Source organism: Pipistrellus hanaki, assembly GCF_964339955.1.
Source record: "Pipistrellus hanaki genome assembly, chromosome: 12".
NCBI classification, from domain to species: domain Eukaryota; kingdom Metazoa; phylum Chordata; class Mammalia; order Chiroptera; family Vespertilionidae; genus Pipistrellus; species Pipistrellus hanaki.
The window spans coordinates 29,216,954-29,236,954 of NC_140514.1; the positions used below are offsets into that span (position 1 = coordinate 29,216,954).

A 20,001-nucleotide genomic window follows, 5' to 3' on the forward strand; every position below is an offset into this window, starting at 1 on the left:
AACAAACCAGATTCCTCCTCCCCTAACCCCCCAACTCCTATCCCATCCAGAATACAGGAAAAATCGCCTGTCTGAAACTATAGTGTTTAATAAAAGAGAAAAAAAATTCCTCCTTGAAAACTGTTAAACAGATGCCTATCCTCAGAGCTTGTAGATCAGTTTGCATTGGCTGGGTTTTCCAAATATCCTCAAATGGGCAATGCTATGGTTTCAGGGGGTCCTGGACAGGTCACGCTTTAACACACCTGAGAGAAGCAAATGCAGGTGTTCTTTGGAAGAATTTACTTTACTCACGGGTCTCTTAGAATCTCGATAGATAATGCTCTACATCAAATACCAAATCTCTCTCTCTCTCTCTCTCTCTCTCTCTCTCACACACACACACACACACACACAAACACACACACACACACACACACACACACACACGCCCATAAAGAATGCAGGTACATTAATTATCAAGTACCAACTATGAAAAAAAATATTAATACATTTAAAAAATAATAGACTATCTTGAAAATATGAGCAGAGAAAATATCAAAAACAAGCATCTTTGAGGAAAAAAAACAATTGGTAGAAATAAAAATTCTAATAATTAAATTAAAGTTTCAGTGGATCGTATTAACTGCATTGCAAACTGAATTAGAAAAATAAATGAAGTGGAAGGTGGATGTGAGAAATCATTTGGAATTAAGAAGGAAGAGCCAAAGGTATGGAAAATATACAGAAGTGACATTAGGGATGTGAAGCATAGAAGGAAACATTTTTTCTTTTAAAAATTAGAAAGATAGCAGAGGCAAGATTTGAAAATTTTTCAAAACTCATAACTAACAATAATCCAGATCTTCAAAAAGTCTCCACAATTACAAGCATAAAAAAGTCCATACCTAGACAGATCATATTGAAATTGCAGAGCTATTATTTTAAAAGACTGATTATGGAAACAAAAGCAATAATACTAGGAATCAGTGACCTCTTTCTGTCTAGGGACAGATGGTAAATAGTTTAGATTTTCAAGACTACATGGTCTCCTCTACTGTAAGTAATCAATTCTGCCATTGTAGTAAAATCAGTCATAGAAATTTTGTAAATGAACAGGCATTTTATTTAAACATACATACACACACATACACACACAAACAGGCACACACAAAACAACAACAAAAATAGATGATGATTCAGATTTCCTAGGTAGGCCATATTTTGCTAACCCCTGAATTAGACTGATATCTGATTACTCAACACTAACAATGAAAAACAAAAGCCAAGAGATTATCTTTAATGGAGCTGGAAAAAAACAAAAACAAACAAACAAAAAAAACAGCGGCCAACCTAGACCCCTGTAGCCAGCAAAATATCATTCAAGAATGAGATAAAATAAAAATATTTCTCAAGAAAAAAAAAATTCCTGAAGGACCTTACCACCAACTTATCTTCACCAAGTAATGTTCTAAAAGATATAATCTCAGGGGGAAAAAAAAAAGAAAAGAAAAGAAAAGAAAAAGAATCTCAGAGAAAAAATAAACAGCAATGAAAATAATAAATATGTGAGTAAATCTAAATCAACACAAACTATATATAACAAAATTCCTATATAGCAAGTATATAAATAGTAAAAGGAGGTAGAGTTAAAATTCCCCAAAATAGCATTTACTGTGAGAGAAGTGACTGGAATAAAATGTTCCAAGTTTGAATTTTTCAGGAAGAGAATAGAAATGCTGATTAACTTTAGAGTATAATATGTTAGGTCTGTAAATTAAATGTATGTAAATGTATATAAATTTAACTTCCTGAACTAAGAACTACAAAATAGAAATAGAAAATAGAAATCCTATCTAGTTAGGGGGAAATAAATGAGGAAAAAAATCTAACTATTTAAAGAAAGTAAAGAAAGAAGAGAACTCGGCTGGTGTGGCTCAATGCTTGAGCATTGACCTATGAACCAAGAGGTCATGGTTCAATTCCTGGTCAGGGCACATACCCTGGTTTCGGACTTGATCCTCAATGTGGAGCGTGCAGGAGACTGCTGATTAATGATTCTCTTTTATCAATGATATTTCTATTCTCTCCCTCTCCCTTTTTCTCTCTGAAATCAATAAAATATATATTTAAAAAAAAGAAAAAAGAGGGGAAAAAATCATATAAAGAGATACACAGAAGTATAAAATAAGATGGCATAAATACAACACACTTGAAGCCTGATGCATGAAATCCATGCAAGGGGCTCGGTCCTTACAGTCCCAGCCTTGTCTGGAAGGTCATCTGGATGGTTGTTTTGCTGTCCAGTCTAATTAGCATATTAGCTCTTTATTATATAGGATAGGTTAAAATTAATGTAAGTATACTGAATGCTCCAAATAAAATTTTAATGGGTTAATGCTGGTTTTATGAAAAGTTACTTATCTACTACTTTAGAAAAGAATATAGCTACATAAGTTTAAAGCAAGCAGAAGAAAGCAATAGTAAAAATTAGAATAAAAACCAATTAGATTAAAAAGAGTAAGATAATTAACAAAACTCAAATCTGGTTCTAGAAAAGATCTATTAAATTGATAAACCTCTAAACCAGACTAAGAAAAAAGAGAAGGCAAATATCAATGGGGGTCCAATGCAGTGAGGGTCATCACTATTGAGCCTATGAACCTTAAAATGATAATTTAAAATACTAAAGACAACTCTATGCCCACAAACTTGGTAAGTTAGATGAAATGAACCAATTATTTGAAAGACACAAACTACCACAGAAAAAGAAGTAAATAATCTGAATAGGTATACAGGCCTATATCTATTTTAAAAATTGAATCAATACAATAAACCCTCCATTTTGCAGACCTCAATTTAAGGACCATAGACAAAAATTTCTAATATTTCTAATCCATATGTCATATGTGAAAATTAATACCCTGTTAATTTTTAAATGATTTAAACCAAGATTTGCTTAAAATTGAATTAGGTTATTTTTGTTATTATTTTATTGTTGTTTATAACAAATTTTAGTGAATAGATCATCTGTTGGAAAAAAAACACTGGTAGTAATTTCGTCAACATAAATAAAAATTACATATCTACAAATATAGTCTACATATTTAAATCCAAGAATCACCACTTGTAAGCAAGGTTTGGGGAATAACTAGCTTGTGATCACATTGCAGCTCCAGGGGTAATTGGTTCTGTTGTCACATGGAGTGACTTTCTGCAGCAGTCTTAATGTGTGCTGACTGTTGGCTAATGCTCTGACTTGCAGTAAGCCATGCCTGGCTCATTCTTGTTGACGGTGAATGCATGCATTTACTAGATTTATTCAATATAAATTTAAAATTGCAGTAATAGATATAGAAAACTTTTCTGTGAAATTAAACTTTTCATACATACTTAACTTTAACTACACAAATGTATCTAAATAAGTAAAAACAGATAAATTAATTCGTCAATTTTTAACATACGTATTCATAAAGCCTACTTTATTATATAGCAGACTTGGGGCTTTGACACCCCTTCACCCAAAGGTTTTACTATAATTCATAAACTTCTCCCACCCAAAACAACAACAACAAACACCAGGCTCAGATAGTTTTATTGTTGAATTCTACCATACAGTTAAGGATAAATTTGTACCAATTTCCCATAATCTCTTCTAGAAATAGAAGCAAAGATAATACTTCTAAACTCGTTGTATGAGGCTAGAATTAACTTAATGCCAAAATAAGTCACTTATGTTACAAGAAAGGAAAATTATGGAGCAATATCTCTCATGAACACAGATGCAAAAACGTCAACAAAATATTAGCAAATAGATTTAATAAAAAGAGCATGAGAAGTATATAAAAAGAGTAATATTCCATGATCTAGAGGTATTTGTTTTAGGTGTGAAATGCTAGTTCAAAATTTGAAAATCAGTCTGTACACTTCATCACATTAACAGGCTTAAAAAAAAAAAAAATTGCATGGCTATATCAATTGAAGCAGAAGAAATATTATAATTTAACATAATCCAGCACCCATGTATAATATCACTCAGTAAACTAGGAATAGAGATATTTCTGAACTTAATCAAGATCATCTATACAAAATCCATTCAACTAACATTATATTTAACTAGAGGCTCAGTGCATGGATTCATGCACTGGTGGGATCCCTTGGCCTAGCCTGTGAGAATTGGTCCCAAACCAGCTCTCTGACATCCCCTGAGGCTCTCCAGACTGTGAGAGGGCATAGGCCAAGCCTAACGACTTTACCAGTTCACGATTGGGTCCAGGGAGGGACTGTGGGAGGGCTCCAGGGTGTGCCTAGCCCATCTCACCCAGTCCCAATCGGCCAGACCCCAGCAGCAAGCTAACCAACCGGTTGAAGCATCTGCCCCTTGGTGGTCAGTACACATCATAGTTACTCATCAAACGGGTAAACAATTGGTCAGACACAGCATATTAGGCTTTTATTATATAGGCTAGTGATAAACTAGATGCTTTATCCCTACCCTAAGATGTCCTTTAATAAGTAAAATGATATACAAGCTGTGATATACCCATAATATGATTATTATTCCATGATTAAAAAGAAATGAGTCATGAGCATGGAAGGACATGGTTAAGTGCACATTGCTATATGAAAGAAACCAGTCTGAAATGCTGACATACTTCAGGATTCTGACTAAACGGATCCTGGAAAAGGGAAAACTTCTATAGATGAAGTAAAGGCCAATGATAGTCTAAAGTAGTGAAATTATTCTGTGTAATATTATAACGGTGAATCCATGACACCATGCCTTTTCAAAAGAGTGGGCTCTTCCAAACAGTATGAAAAGTGGAAGAAAAAATAACTTGATGGTAGAGAAACCTGATAAACCACTGCCTCAAACAGGTGATCAAAATCAATATCAACAGTGATGAGTCATGTAGATAGTATGTATGTGCCCTTGATATATGGGATGAAATGACACTTTTCATCAGTGTCTGCCTTCCAAAATATGGAAGCCCAGTTTTGCCATGAGTAAAACATCAGCTGAATCTCCAGTGGGGAATATTCTACAGATATCTGACCAGTAATTCCTCTAAACTGCCAAGGTCATGCAAAGTAAGGAAAGTCTGAGAAACTGTCACAGAAAGGAGACATGATAATTAAATGTAATATGGTATCCTGGAGGGGATGCTGGGACAGAAAAAAGACATTACATAAATACAAGGATAATCTGAATAAAGTAGGGCTTATTTAATAATAATGTATCAATACTGGCTCATTAATAAATGTACCATGCTTATGTTAGATGATAATAGGGGAAAAGTGGTGTTTGGTATAAGGAAACTCTTAAATTATCATCTCATTTTTTCCCCAAATCTAAAATTTTTTAAATAAATAAATAAACTTATTTATTTATTTAATCCTCACTGGAGGATATTTTTTTCCCATTGATTTTCAGAGAGGGTGGAAGGGAGAGGAAGAGACAGGGAGAAACACCAGTGTGAGAGAGTCACATCAATTGGTTGCCTCCCACATACTCCTGACCAGGGCCAGGAACCTGCAACCAAGATACATGTCCTGACTAGAATCAAACCAGGGACCCTTCAGTCCACAGGCTGATGCTCTATTACTGAACCAAAGTGGCTAGAGATAAAATTTTTATTTCAAAAATATTTTATTAAACCAAATGCAGATGAAAGGAAATACAAAAATGACATGGAAAATAACAAAAATAAAATAATTACATTAAGTTCATAAGACCTAACACCCTGATTAAAAGGCAAGGATTTTTATACTGGAATAGAAAACAAGACCCATTTGTGGGTTCTATAAAATGAATGTACTTTGAATATAAAGACACAAATAGATTGAAAGTAGAAAGAAAAATATATGCCATGTAACCTGGAAGCATAAAAAATCTAGAGTGTGTATGTTAGTATCAAAGCACACAAGAAGACAAAGAATATTATCAAAGGTAGAGAAAGGTATAATTTAAGTGACGTAATAGTCTATTTTGAATGTATGCTAAATTCTTCTCTTTTTTTTAATCGGAGAGTTGGGCTACATGATTTCTGGAACCTTTCCTCCTCTAAGAACTATGACTCTAGGTTTGATTTCTGAAAGTGAACATATTTTACTGTAATTCTACAAGTCCATAAAGGGCTGTTGGATTCACATGGATAAATTCTGATGGGCTCTTTCTGAACAGATTTGTCTATGTAGAAAATAACGCAGAATATTTTGCTTGAATTCAAATGAAATTTGCATTAACCTTTGTAAGTGGGGAAGCATAAAGAAATAGCACAAGAGGTTTGTTGATATACCAGGCCATAAGATTGTTTGCTTATGAAAGCTGTTGAACTATTTATTTGATCCACACCACACACATTTCAGAGGCATTGAACTGAAAGCATAATAGACCCTAGGGTGTGTAGAGAAAGAGAGAGACTTGCATTCAAATGAATGCATTTTGTTTAATGTATGTTTTAGAACCATACTTGAAAAGTGCTCTATGAAATTTCAATTTGATTTTGCTGGGTCATTTTCATTTAGAACTTAGTAAAAGGTAAACTGCCTAATGAATATTTAGTATACCTTAGACAGTTCTGCATTTTCAAACCTGCTTTAAATGGAAACATCCAAACAAAAATATATTATTTTTCAAATTCTTCCTGGTCTTTTCCTTTTGTGCCTCCTAAATAAAGATAGTCTAATAGCTAGAAATAGTGCTATAAAATGAAGAGGGTAATGAGTAGGAAAAGAGAGGTTAGAAAGCCATAATCAATTGTGAGCTTCAATGCAATCATAAACCATGAGAGCTAAATAAGTCCTATCTCTACCTTTGCCCTTTCGTTGTAATAATGCACACAGAGATTTTAAAGTAATATAAGCTTGAGATAAAAACTGCAAAGTTCAATTATCTTAGCAATAAAACATTAGGAAGGAAAAATGGATATGTTTGAATAAGTGATAAGAGTGGAAATATGACAACATAATGACATTTCACTAACAAAATTAATTTACCTCAGCTATAAGAGGATACATTTTCCTATAGTGATAGCTACTGATTTTTTTGGTTTAGTTTAGTGAATAATAAATCTTCCACATTGATGTCTAGTAATTATGTATTCATTTGAATTATGAAAATCATTATCATAATATTTCAGCCTCTGGGGAACTATATATATATTTTTTTCCATCATTTAAACCATTTCCTCCATCCTCCATTTTTTTGAACTCAGAATGACATATTCACTTGTAAATTTTTACAGAAATATGTGAGTTTAAATTTGATGTGATTCTAATTTGCCTTGTTAAAAAAAGAGCTAAATTTAAAGTGTGTGTGTGTGTGCATGCATGTACACAGGCATGTGGTTATGAGTGTGTTCCTGTGTGTACAAAATAACCAAGTTATTTCACTGAGATGTGTAGGCTCTAAAGAACTGAATTATTAAGTTGAGAAGAAATCAAAATAGAGCAATGAAAGACTGCAAAATGAGGACATTTTCCCATAGGGACATTCTTCATTTAAAGCTAAAGAAGGTGGATTGGGGTGGGGCAGAAAAAAATGCAAAAAGAATAACATATAGTCTTACTTTGTATGCATATGATAGAAAAAGTTGGAAAATTATAAGGAGTAAAATATTACAGAGATTGTTTTGTAGTGAAAACTTAAAATTGAGAGGAAACACAATTTGGAAGCAAGTGGACTAATGCCATTTTCTCTTTGTCATTTGTCTCTACAAGTAGGTATGTCAGCAAGTCTCTTTGCAGTCTGAAGATGCTCTCCTAATTGTGAAGATGCACTGCGTATAACTCCTCAAGAGATTCCCTCCCCTGATTTGAAAGCAGTGCCCAAACTTGTCCGTTGTGTTGGCAATCAGCAAAGGATGTTTGCAGGGAAATGCAGAGTGTGAATACTTGTAGGACTTCCCAAGGCCAGTATTTCTGTGAACTTCATTTTCACTTCTCCCAACATCATCTTACTGGTGAAGTTTACAGATAACTTCCACGTATGAAAACTCAAGATTATTTTTATCTATGATCTGGTTGAGCCCCATCCTTCTTCCTGCCAGCTTCTCTCCTGTGTCCAACATTAGTATGGAATCTTGTTTCAGTGCAAAGTAACATCATTCGTGGTTCCCACATGGATGGAAGATTGCGGGCAGGCAGTGTGGACAGTTCAGTGGCTGCCTACCCTTCTCACTCTCTCTTATCATTGACAATGTGTGCATTCAAACTAATTTCGTCCAGTTTTTTGGGGGGAACTTCCAACTTGAAGTCACCCTCTTGGCAGGTTGGGACCCCTTAAACGTTGGAAGATATTCTGAGCTTCAGTAGTGTGAGTCTACTGTCCCAGAGTTCAGCAGCCTGTGGAAATAAATTAGGTTATGTTCGAATGTATACTCATAGCTTGTGTTGTTTGGACATTTGATCCCTGCCCCTCTAAGAAACAACAACAACAAACCTGGTGATGCAGGACCCAGCACCTGGCAAGTTCCTCTGTGAAGTACTTGTGTGCATCCTTGAGTTTGTCTCCTGGATGCAGGAGCAGGTCTGAGCCTGTGGGCTGCTGCACCCCCTTCACCACCTCTGCAGCCCGCACAGACTCAGGTGCTCTGCCACTGCATTTCCAGGAGCTCCTCATATTGCTGGTTGTAAAAACTTAGTTTTGCAAAATGTTATTATTTTGCTTGCAGTTTTCCAAATTTACATTAGTAGACCATAGCAGCATATAGTATTTCTGAAGTGCTAAGTTTATTTTGTCTATCTTAAATATGAACTTCTAGATCTTGGGGAATTTCAACCCATGCTATTGAGGGTCATAAATATTTATATTAAATTTTTTTTAACTTCAGCATTATTTTGTGTGTGTTTTTTAAATGATATAGATACAAAAAACAAAACAACAAAACAGAACAACAAAGCTAATATCACCCAAACTACTGCTAATTATAATTCATGAAAGAAAAACCTGATAAAAATGTAGTATTTATTTATATTTTACTCTCTGTCTATATACATTACCTTGTATACCATGGATTTTACCTATGTATCCATCCATTTACTGGTATTGTCTTGAAATCTAAAATGGATTCTGTCTTACACTATCTTTTCTTAGAATATAATGCTGGGCTTAATTTCTCTTGATGAAAAAAAAAAAAAAAAAAGCTAAACTCACTCTCTTTGTTAATGACTATTGAAGATGAATTTTGCTGCCAATAGCCATACCTAGATGGGACCTAATGTTTCCAAATAGAATAATACAGAATTATTCTAAAGTAGCTTTTATTTGGCAAAAGCAACACAAGTTGTGAATTATAAATAATTACTGAGCACAGATTGCTTGTTTGAGCCTCATTTTAGCTCAGTGCACAACTGCTGGTAAAAGCCATGTACCTGAGGCTAAGTTTATAGGTATCAAAGGTGTAAGAAGAGGCAACATGAAGAAAATTTAGAAAGCAGAGCTGCCACTACTGTAAAAGTGCCAAAATCTTCTATTGTTTACATCCTAATTTGAGTAAAAGGCTGCTTTTCTCCTTCCATTTAGTGCTGAATCTTTGATCCTTTCCAGATGTTCTCAAGGCCAGAGCCTAAACGAATGCTCCACTTTATTATTTCTAAAATTGTTATAGAATTGGCCATCTTACTTCTTTTCTGTAAAGAACACAGGAAAATGTACATAACTCAGAGAGCCTGTAGAATTGAGAAAACAACTCATGACTGCAATATAAATACAAGATTTGCAACTTTTTCCTAGTGGAGGGATTGAGGGAGATGCCTGTTTTTGGTGGTTATAATCCAGTGCTGTGGCGCTACATAGAAGCTGATCATTTCACCATGACAACCACCAATGCTCAAATCAGTTTTTAAAAGCTAGATGCTTTCTATTTTTAAAAAGTGCATATTTATTTGCAAGAAGGAACAAGCATTCTACCATTGTCATGCTACTATTCTACTTTGTCACATAGCTAAGTTAGATGTTGATTTTGTGAAGAGCAGGGCCATTTTTTTTTATTATAAAGACTTCAGATTTGTGCAGGCTCTCTTTCTGATTGGACATCCTTCTTCATCCATCCATGCTCACCCTAGGGTTGGCTTTAACACCTGCCCTCCAGACCCAGGGCAGGCCTTGCTTGCTCTGAGGAGCCTGTCTTACATAAAGTCATCCAGCAATAGAGTAGGGAGGTCATTCTAGCTCACATTGCAGATGAGGAAACTGAGACATGAACTTGTTAAGCAGCTTGCCCGAAGTCTTCCAGCTGGTTACTGTAAAAGTTGAGATGGAGCTTGAGTCTCCTACAGGGTGGGCCACTAGATTTCCTTTCCCACTCTGGCTTTGCCTTTCCCTGGGTTCTTAGTCTAGTACATATTTAGCACTCAATTGTGTACTGCCGTGTAGCACTTCCATAGTCTTTCTTGTTTCTGAACCTTGTGTTGAATGCTGACTGCATGATAGGCGCTCCACACAGATGAGTTAATTGATTGGCGTTGGTACACACTGATGTGGATTATACCCCCTGAAAGAGCCTTCTCATGACATCAGAATGCAGAATGCCACTAATATTTTCTACTTTCATGATCAGGTTCTGGAAAATACTCCACAGACCAGTTGTAAGCATGCCTATTTACCAAAATTAAATCATTTAATATCATCCAACTTTTAACACCAAAATTACTAAAATAAAATATAGGAATGGAACCATGGAACCATACGATAGTCTACTGGGAGAAAATATCATTTTTCGCCACTAGAAAAGGTAAGAAATGAGAAACTAGCTCATTGTGTCTTTCCATATTCAATGCTAAGCAGTTGGCATGAAAACTGAAATTTCAGCCAATTATCTGGATATTTTAGTTTCTTATAAAAAAAATGGTATATAGAAGGTATCTGGAATTCTATCATTGCTTAGTTGTCAGTCAAAAAGTCATTGTTATACATAAATATGATGTCATATCAATGCATAATAAACCCTTCTGTCAATCAAAAGTATTGTTATGTATAGACTTTGTGTCAGACATTTTAGGCTTCCCATTGAGATATGAAGTGCATGCAAATTAAGAAAAATTTAAAGATGGCATGGCCACAGGCAAATATATTTTAATAGAGTTAAACTTTACAGGGAAATTGACACTTAAGCAAAACCACAAAATGCAAGTGAGTAAATACAGTTTTCTAAACAAAGAAGCCAGCTTCTGAAGAAGGAAAGAGAAATATAGTTTTTTATAGTTCCCATTTAAAAAATCCTCTCATTAAGATTCTGTAATTGAGAAATGGAAAATAATCAGAGATACAAACTAGTAAGGCAAAATTCTTACCTCATTTTCCATATTGTCTAATGATTTTAATAAAAATTTAATTTAATATACCTAATTTCAAAAGAATTATTTGCCAAGTTAATTTCTATTTAATGATTTAAAAAGTACTTATATCTGAAATGAAAAAAATTTGGTTCCATTTTTCTTCCTCATTACTAGTAAAAATTTATTTCACTGGGAGAGTCTGCTACATGGAGCAAAACCCATGAACAATAAGGATTGCATCTGATTTTCTCTTGTCTTCCCCTTAACACCTCTCTTATGGGGTGCTATCCTTATCCCTGCTGTGGCTACAACCAATATAGAAAAATAATCAAGTAGGAGTGAACCATAATGTAAACTATAGACTTTGGCTGCTGCTGATGTGTCAATGTAGATGCATCAGTTGTAACAATGGACTATTCTGGTGGGAAATGTTGAAATGAGAAAGCCTATTTATGTATGGAACAGGGGGCCTATGGAACTCTCTGTACCTTCCTCTCAAATTTGCTGTGAATCTAAAATGGCTCTAAAAAATAAAGTCTTTAAAAAAACAAATCAAGGTAAGAGGCATAAGACCAACAGTACAGACTCACATCATGTCTAACCCAAGTAGTTTTGAAATAACCCATGTAGGTGTTGGCCTAAATATGGTGCTTATACAATTAAGTATGTGCCTTTAGGCAAGTCATTTAATCCCTCTGACTCAGGTGTTTCATTTATAAACATATAAAATTCATTCATAATAAATATACATTGAGTACCTCCTTCATACTAAATACTAGGATAGAACAATGACCTAGATTATGATTTAATCTAGAGAGGAGGCAGACTTTAACAAATCCCTATGCTTTACTATGCAATTACAGGTGGGATAATGTTCTGAAGAAACCCATTTGAGAAAAGGTAGCTGGGGAATCTAATATAGTCTAAGGCAGAGTTAAAAGTAGATAGATGGACAGTCCAGGTAATAAAATCTGGCAATTACCAATAGTTTCTGAGAGGCTCTCTATGTTAATTGGAAGGTGCCTTGAAAAGTATAAATAGCTACAATTGATCTGGTGTTATTAATTTGGGGGCATTTAATTATGGAATATTAGCAACTAGCTCAACAAATTAATATCACAGATGCTACAAAAATATGTGCTGGATGGACTCCTTTTACAGACCCTTTCTCAGCCTGAATTTAGTCCAAAAATGAAGTCATCTGATGCTACACATAAGTTATAAAGTCTTAGAAGGCAGGTGTCATGCCTGTCTTGTTCACCTTTGGCATATAGAAGATACTAAATAAATGTAGTATTGGTGGAATGAACAAGTACACTTTAATAGTTTCACTTCACAGATGTAAAAGCAAAGAATAAGAAAAAGTATTTTGTTCAAGGTTACAGACTACGAAATAACACAGTTAAAACTCGAACCCGGGATTCTTAGCTCTTAATCAATTATAGTAAAATTTGTGAAGATAATATAAAATATATGTTATCTATTGGGTAGTGACATAGTGGATATAACCAACAATAGCCTCTATAGGAGATTTTGTTTTCTTCTCAGGAAAAAATATCAACTTTGCAATAACATATTGTGTGTTGCTTGTCCTTTGCAGCAGGCTGAGATTAAATTTCTTCCATATCGATTACCTCCTCACCCCTCACAGAGGTTAGAGTAGAATTTAGTAACTAAGAAAAGTATGGGGCATGGGTACCAATTACTGTCAGTTAATGTTAAATGCTTTGTAGTGGTCAAAAGAATGGTAATAAAAGGAATATCATTTTCTCATGCAAAGCAGAAAGGGTTTGGGGAGAAAATGTATTCTCATAATAGAGAGTTGTGCACTTTTTAATGTAGATACTTGAGGGGTAAAACAGCTGCAACCAAGAATAGAAGTCCTCTGTTAATAAAATTCACTGCTGCACAGCAAGTTACCCTGAAACTTAAAGGCTTAAAGCAACCATAGGCAGGCAGCAGAGCAGAGCAATGAAGGGTGAACTTACACTCTGAGGGATACATATTTGAGCCCTGGCTCTGTACCTTTTAGCTTACAAAGTCTTGGATAAGTTGCTCTCCTCATGCTAACAGGGAATAATCACAGCAACACACACACACGCACACACACACACACACACACACACACACACGCACACAGAGTAAATAATGATCTTACAGAGATTCTCTGGTCTAGAAACACTTATTGCTCACACAATTATTATGGGTCAGGAAGTCAGGAGTGGCTTAACTGAGTGGTTCTGGCTTCGGGTCTCTCATGAGTTAGTAGTCCAGGTGGCCAATGTGGTGGCTACAGTTATCAGACGGTTTGACCCGAGCTAGGGAATCCACTTCCAACACGGCTGACTCTCATGCCTGGCACCTACTCTTGGTAGAAGCCTTCGATCCTCACCTCGTGTTCCTCCCAATAGGGCTGATTAAGGGTCTTTATGGCACAACCGGCACTCCCCAAAGTGAATAGTTTTCAAGGAGGCAAGGTGGGAGTCACAATAAATTTTATGACCCGATCTCAGGAGCCACACTCCATCATTCCTGAGATAGTAGACATTTTTTCAATGTGGAAGAGGACTACAAAGGTATAAAGCAGGAGACAGCACTCATTTGGACCATATTAGAGCCTGTCTACCAGATGACCCTGGACCTCAAACTCTTCCAGGAAAGCAAGTAGACACCGAGATGAGAATACAAGGAAATTGTCTGTACTACCTAACTAATGAATGACATCCCAGCTCTCCATATGAATAAAAATCCTATGGTCTTTCTATACTTCAATAAAGTAAAGAAGCTATTAAAATTTCTCAACTAAGGATCAAAGAAGCAAAAATCAAACATAATATAAGGAAGTGTGAGATGCAGGAAAAACATTCTCCTTTTGTACCAGCAGACTTACTAGTATATTATGTGTGAGATTTGAGGTAATTGGTACCCAGAAGGAACCATATAGGCTGGCTGAATTGTTCTGAGAAATATCTCCATCCTGCTGACCAACTCACAGAGAGATGCTGATAACCCAGTCAGAGGAGGTCAAAAAGTTTCACTTGCCGGATAGAGAAAACAAGTTCCATTAAGGAGGCAGAGGAATGGAGAGATGTAAGAATTTTGTAAAAGGGCGGAAAGGTAATTTGGACCAAAAGGTGGACTGGAACTCACCCAGAGATCCCTGAAGCTCCTCACCACCAAACCAAACAATAAGAGCAATCCCATCACACAAGGCAAAGGGTTTAGACCATTTGAGACCAATTCCCCATCCAGTTCCTCTGTGGGAAATGTGATTTAATCCAAAAGATGGGCATTTCTTACTGTCCTGAGGAAGTACACATTGTCACAGCTCCCAGCCGAAAATGAAATGTGCTCCAAAGTAGGTCAGAGCCAAATGACAGCTCTCGGGAGCTTTGCAGTGCACCATGCATGCAAAAGAAGAAAAACAAAGCTGCTTACAGAGTCTCAATTTTCAGGTTTTAGAATGAATTCTTCAGCTGGAATGAAGTACAGAATAATCCTTCGCACATACTAAATTACTGAATTAGCAATTTTGGACCTGCGTTGTATCCTCAAGCTTGATGTTCCTTCGTCGCCCACCTATTTTTGAGAACTTGCATTCATGATACTAACGCAGACACTGTTTTTTTTAACAAGTATTACATAGATTTTTATCACAATATTTTCCTGGTGATTCATCTAAACATACTCATTTCTCCAAACTGTCCCCCACTGCCTGACATAACAGTTCTTGACCACAGATTAATTTGAGGCATCTGTACATTTGATACTAAAAACAGGTCAGGTTATAAGCAATAGGGAGGTAGATAGATGTGCTTTCTCCAATGGTAAGAAAGGGGCTACACTTAATTGTAAGTTTAGGTGAGTGAATCACGTGTAATTTTTATCCATTAAAGAATATCACACTGAGATAGAGATGGAGAGTCCTTGTTCTACAGAAAAAAAGTAGCTCTTCCTACATGACTTCCACAATTTGGATCTACCTTTACGAACTGTGTCTACTCAGGCTCCTCTCATTCGTTGTTCCTGTACATGCCTCTAGGCTTTCCCACTTCTAGGCCTTTGCTTATATTTTTTCTAAACTCTTCTGATTAACTGTATCTGTCTAATCCTAGCGATTTTTAAAAGCTTAGATGCTACGTCCTTTATGAATGTCAAGTCCAGTAGGCGAAGCTCTCTCTTCTCAGAACTCTTAAAAATATCTTTCATTCGCACTCATTATTTTATGATGTGTGACACAGGGAAGGTTTAGATAAAGTGCTTTCTCAACACTGTCCTATGGTGAAAGGTTCTTAGAGGTCCAAAATCCTTTCTTTAAAAAAAAAAAATAATATTTCTTTTATTGATTTCAGAAAGGAAGGGAGAGGGAGAGAGAGATAGAAACACCAATGATGAGAGGGAATCACTGATTGGCTGCCTCCTTCATGTTCCTTACTGGAGATTGAGCTTGCAATCTAGGCATATGCCCTGACCTGGAATTGAACCGTGACCTGGTTCATAGGTCAACAATCTACTGAGCCATGCGGGCTGAGCCAGAAATTCTTCCTTTTGAATGGATGGAGAATATGGCTCATCTTTTCCTGCTTCAAATCAGTGAAAGAATTGGGTTGAATTCAAGGTGTCAGAGAGAATAGCTTCATTGCCCACTGAAATGACTTTCTGTGTACACATTTCTTCCATCAGGATTTGTTTGGACCATAGTTGATGGGCGGCCGGCCACTGGCCCTACACATTATTGAGAGCACTGGTGCTCTTCTCTTGTTAAAGATCAAGCATAATTTACATTTATTTTTAGATGAAACTAATAAAATAATCATAAGTACCTAAAGGTGGAAATTCCAATAATCTGCTCTTGCACTCTACTTTGGAGACTACTGCTTTAGATAATTTTCCACATTCTTTGGCATTTTAACATGCTAGTCACTTTTATTTGTGTTTTCAAGTGACCTGAGGGGAGGAACGGAGGGAGGGTGAGGAGAAACAGCTAAAATAGCTCAACACCTGAACTTGCTCATACTGCTTTTTCTCAAGTTCATGCTTCTGCACCAGTTGGCTCAATCTGGACAGAACCCTGGGAAATGAGCAGACCTATAGAATAATTTCTCTGTGTTTGTGCTTCATGTTGCAGAGGAGCTATTTTCAACTAGTTTCATAGAGTGCTGCTACTAGCAACTGTTAAATTACACAGGAATCCGACTTCACACTGTTTATTGAAGAAATGCTGGAGCATATTAAGTGAAGTTTTATTGTGCTTGTGTACTTCTCAAATGCAGCTACAAATCTAAGTGCCTTTATTTGCATGAACAAGTTGACATAGCATTTATAATACATAAGCCTTTAAAATATATTTTTATATTGTCAAATAATCTACAAAAACAAGGTAAAGTAACAGCTCACTTTGATGTTTGGGAAAAGAAACGGAAACTGGAAATAAAATAAAAGGTCTTGATGTGGAAAATGCTTACAATCTACATTGTAGATAGCAGGATATTGTAAGAATGCACTCTGTCTAAAATATATGCTGTGCAGAGTCATTTTAAGAACCAAGAAAATCTAATCTCCTTGTTTGAGAAAACCAGCACTTAATTTCCTATGGGTTCTCCCTTTTCTGTTCTTGAGAATTACAAATCTCCAAGCTTTATCTGTTCTATATCTTCCCTCGTGCTTTCTTCTTGGATTTACATTCTATTCAAGGGCCGATTACATTAAATAATAATGTTAATTCTCAGTAGTTATTAGTTAAAATTAGCTAAGTTATTTGAAATCTCCCTATCATGACAAAAATACAATTTAAAACACTTTGTGGCTTCTTCTGGCAAGGGAGCATCATTAATATAATCACCATCTCCTAAAGAAAGCATTTATTATTACTTCTACATGGAGAGGCCCACCTTTAAAGAGGGAACAACATAAGGATATAAAGGTGGCAGTTACTTACATCTCTCCCCTCTCCCATAGGTTTACTACTAGGACCAATGGTAGCATTTACTTCACAATTGAGTGTATGCATCACTGAAAGACGAAAAAGCTTGCTAGGCATAGCCTGAGAATCCTTTTAAAAACACATGAAAGAGTGAACTGTGGATTTTTCTATTTTTCCTACATAGCTGCATACTATAAAAAAGTGTGCTCTGTAAAGCAGTATTTTAACACACAGCAAGTATGCATTTCAGATATTGGTTTATTTAAAGGAAAAATAACAGTTTTCCAAAAGTACGGATTCCAAAGGGCATAATTAAAATTTAAAAACACTTTGGGCTAATTTTAATATTTCAGGCTTCAAAAAAAAAGGGAAGCGAGGAGCTAATAGGTAGGAAGATACTCATTTGGCTGCTCAGGAAGCTGTGTCTGGGTTCTGGGACCCTCAAGTACAGCAGCAGCTGCGCCCATCGATGATCCTGCGCCCATTCCAAGAAGTGCCTGGCTGGAGGAGGGAGATTCATGTCCCCCGACTGCCTGTGCCAAATGCAGGGAGAGGCATTGTTGGGACTTGCAATTCTTCTCCCTGGGTTTGCCATGGATGCTGTGGCTGTAGTTCAAAACTAAAGTATCATGAAACTGTTAGGAGAACTTCATCGTTTCATAACTCTGCTGTATATTAGAACCTCCTACTCATTCCAAGCACTTACAAAATGCATGACTTTCCCAATTTTTATTCTCCTTGGATTTGAAAATTAATCTTCTCAAGCCAATTTTTTTCCTAGACTGAGAGAAAGGAATTGTATTTCCTGAACGAAAAACCAAACCAATGAACGTTTAGTAGCCATAATAGAAGAGTTGTTTTATTCATCACTAATGGCCATCCTTTGGAAGTAAACAGTATAATGTAAGACAACTGTAAAAATACTCCCGCCTAAATTTTTTAGGAGACATGGCAGAATTAAAATCAAAGGAGAGAAAATTAAACCAAAGAGTAAGAGATGAGGGTAAACTCTAAATCTGGGTGGGATTAAAAGCTAGACATGATAGGAAAGACACCAAAAGGCCACCCTGCCACACAAGTCCCCCCTTTCTCTGACACATGCTGAAATTCCACCATCACACACACACACACACACACACACACACACACACACACCCCACAACACACACCACATTACTTTATGATCTTTACTAAAAACTCTTTTGTCAGTCTCAGATTTTTCCTCTTCCCAAACTGAAATGCCTAAGAGTTCCCGTCAAATTACATTGTTATTAGCGTCAAATGTACAATTGGAACTCAGGTCTCCTTTCTGCTACCCCAGTGCTATTTACCTGGTAAGTGTCTTTCTCAAGGAGGAATTTTGAATTCAATGCTAACCTTAAGATAAGTACATTCTTGAACATTTCAGTGCCGTATTTGTCAAGAGCTGATGCTAAGTGGTCCAACTTTAATTATCTCGGACTGAAACAGATAAGCACTTAATGCATCCCATATGATGCGCAAATGAGGTGAGGAAGAGAACTGGGCAAAGGAAAATTTCCCAGAACTTTGAATACTAACAATGATGGGCTCATGCCTTGACTACTGGGCATATGGTAGTGTAAGAATGCCAGTGCTGCAGTGCCCTCGGCGATCCTGGATCTGTCTCTTGCTTCAATGGTGTTTGGATGGAACAGACCCCTTCTTCCAGCCTCTGACCACTCTCCTGCATCTTATCCAGTCACCACCTCCAGAACCACCTCCGGGACCAGCCAACACACCTCTTTTTTTCTACCCTAACTCTATTGCTGAACAACCATGAGCTCCCAAATTGGTCATAATTATTCCAACAAATTTGAGGCTGCAGTCAACCTCCTGGCCAACCTGCATCTGTGGGCCTCCTACACTGACCTCTCTCTGGGCTTCTATTTCAACCAGGAGGATATAGCTCTGGAGGGTGTGGGCCACTTCTTCTGTGAGTTGGCCCTGAGCATCTCTTAAAGTTGCAAAACCAGCGCGGTGGCTGCATTCTCTCCCTGGACATGCTGAAGCCTTCCCAAGATGAGTGGGCAAAACTCAGGACGCCATGGAAGCCACCCTGGCCTTGGAGAGGAACCTGAACCAGGCCCTTTTGGAGCTGCAGGCCCTGGGTTCTACCAGCACAGACCATCATCTCTGTGACTTCCTGGAGAACCACTTCCTGGATAAAGAGGTGAAACTCATCAAGATGATGGGCGACACCCGACTAATATCTGCAGGCTGGGCTGGGTGAGTATCTCTTCAAAAGGCTTAATCTCAAGCACCATCAGGAGCCTTTGGAGCCCAGGGGCCTTTGAGGGGGCCCCTCTGCATCCTCTGGTGTCTGGCTTTTACCTAATCCTCTTCCCAAAACTACTAGCCATTCTTTTAACCACTCTGAAGTCCTCTTCCATGCATTGGACCAAATGAAACAATAATTATTTATTTTATTTTTTTTTTGCAGGGAAAAAAAAAAGAATGCCAGTATTCACCAACACCAAGTTTATAAAGTTAGTGTTCACTTAGTTTAGGCAAAATATTATCCCATTAAATTAATGGGGTTATTTAGGTCTCATTGGCTTTATAGATTTGATTACTTTGTAAATGTTAGTTCATGGTTGTATAAAACTTTTGAGCCTTTAGGGATCTGGAGATTCTTTTGAAGACAAAACATTGCTCAAATTTTCAAGATTAGCAAATTCAATCCTTTGCCATCCTGAGACATCCATTCTATCATGCCCACCCCCTACTCTCATTTATAATCAGGATCATGTGTATGTGCCTGTGTGTGTGTGTATGTGTGTGTGTGTGTGTGTGTGTGT

At 36.6% G+C, this 20,001-nt stretch overlaps 1 long non-coding RNA gene and 1 pseudogene across 2 annotated transcripts in view; both read left to right on the forward strand.

The window, feature by feature from the left end:
* Positions 1-8,700, forward strand: part of LOC311630889 — an 85,564-nt gene extending 76,864 nt beyond the window's left edge. The window contains exon 5 of the long non-coding RNA XR_014796478.1: positions 7,705-8,700. This is a non-coding gene — a long non-coding RNA (uncharacterized lncRNA). The remainder of the gene's footprint in view (positions 1-7,704) is intronic.
* Positions 8,701-18,979: 10,279 nt separating this feature from the next.
* Positions 18,980-19,497, forward strand: LOC311631447 (ferritin light chain-like; annotated as a pseudogene). The gene has a single exon. The product of its transcript is annotated as a ferritin light chain-like (transcript).
* Positions 19,498-20,001: the final 504 nt, after the last annotated feature.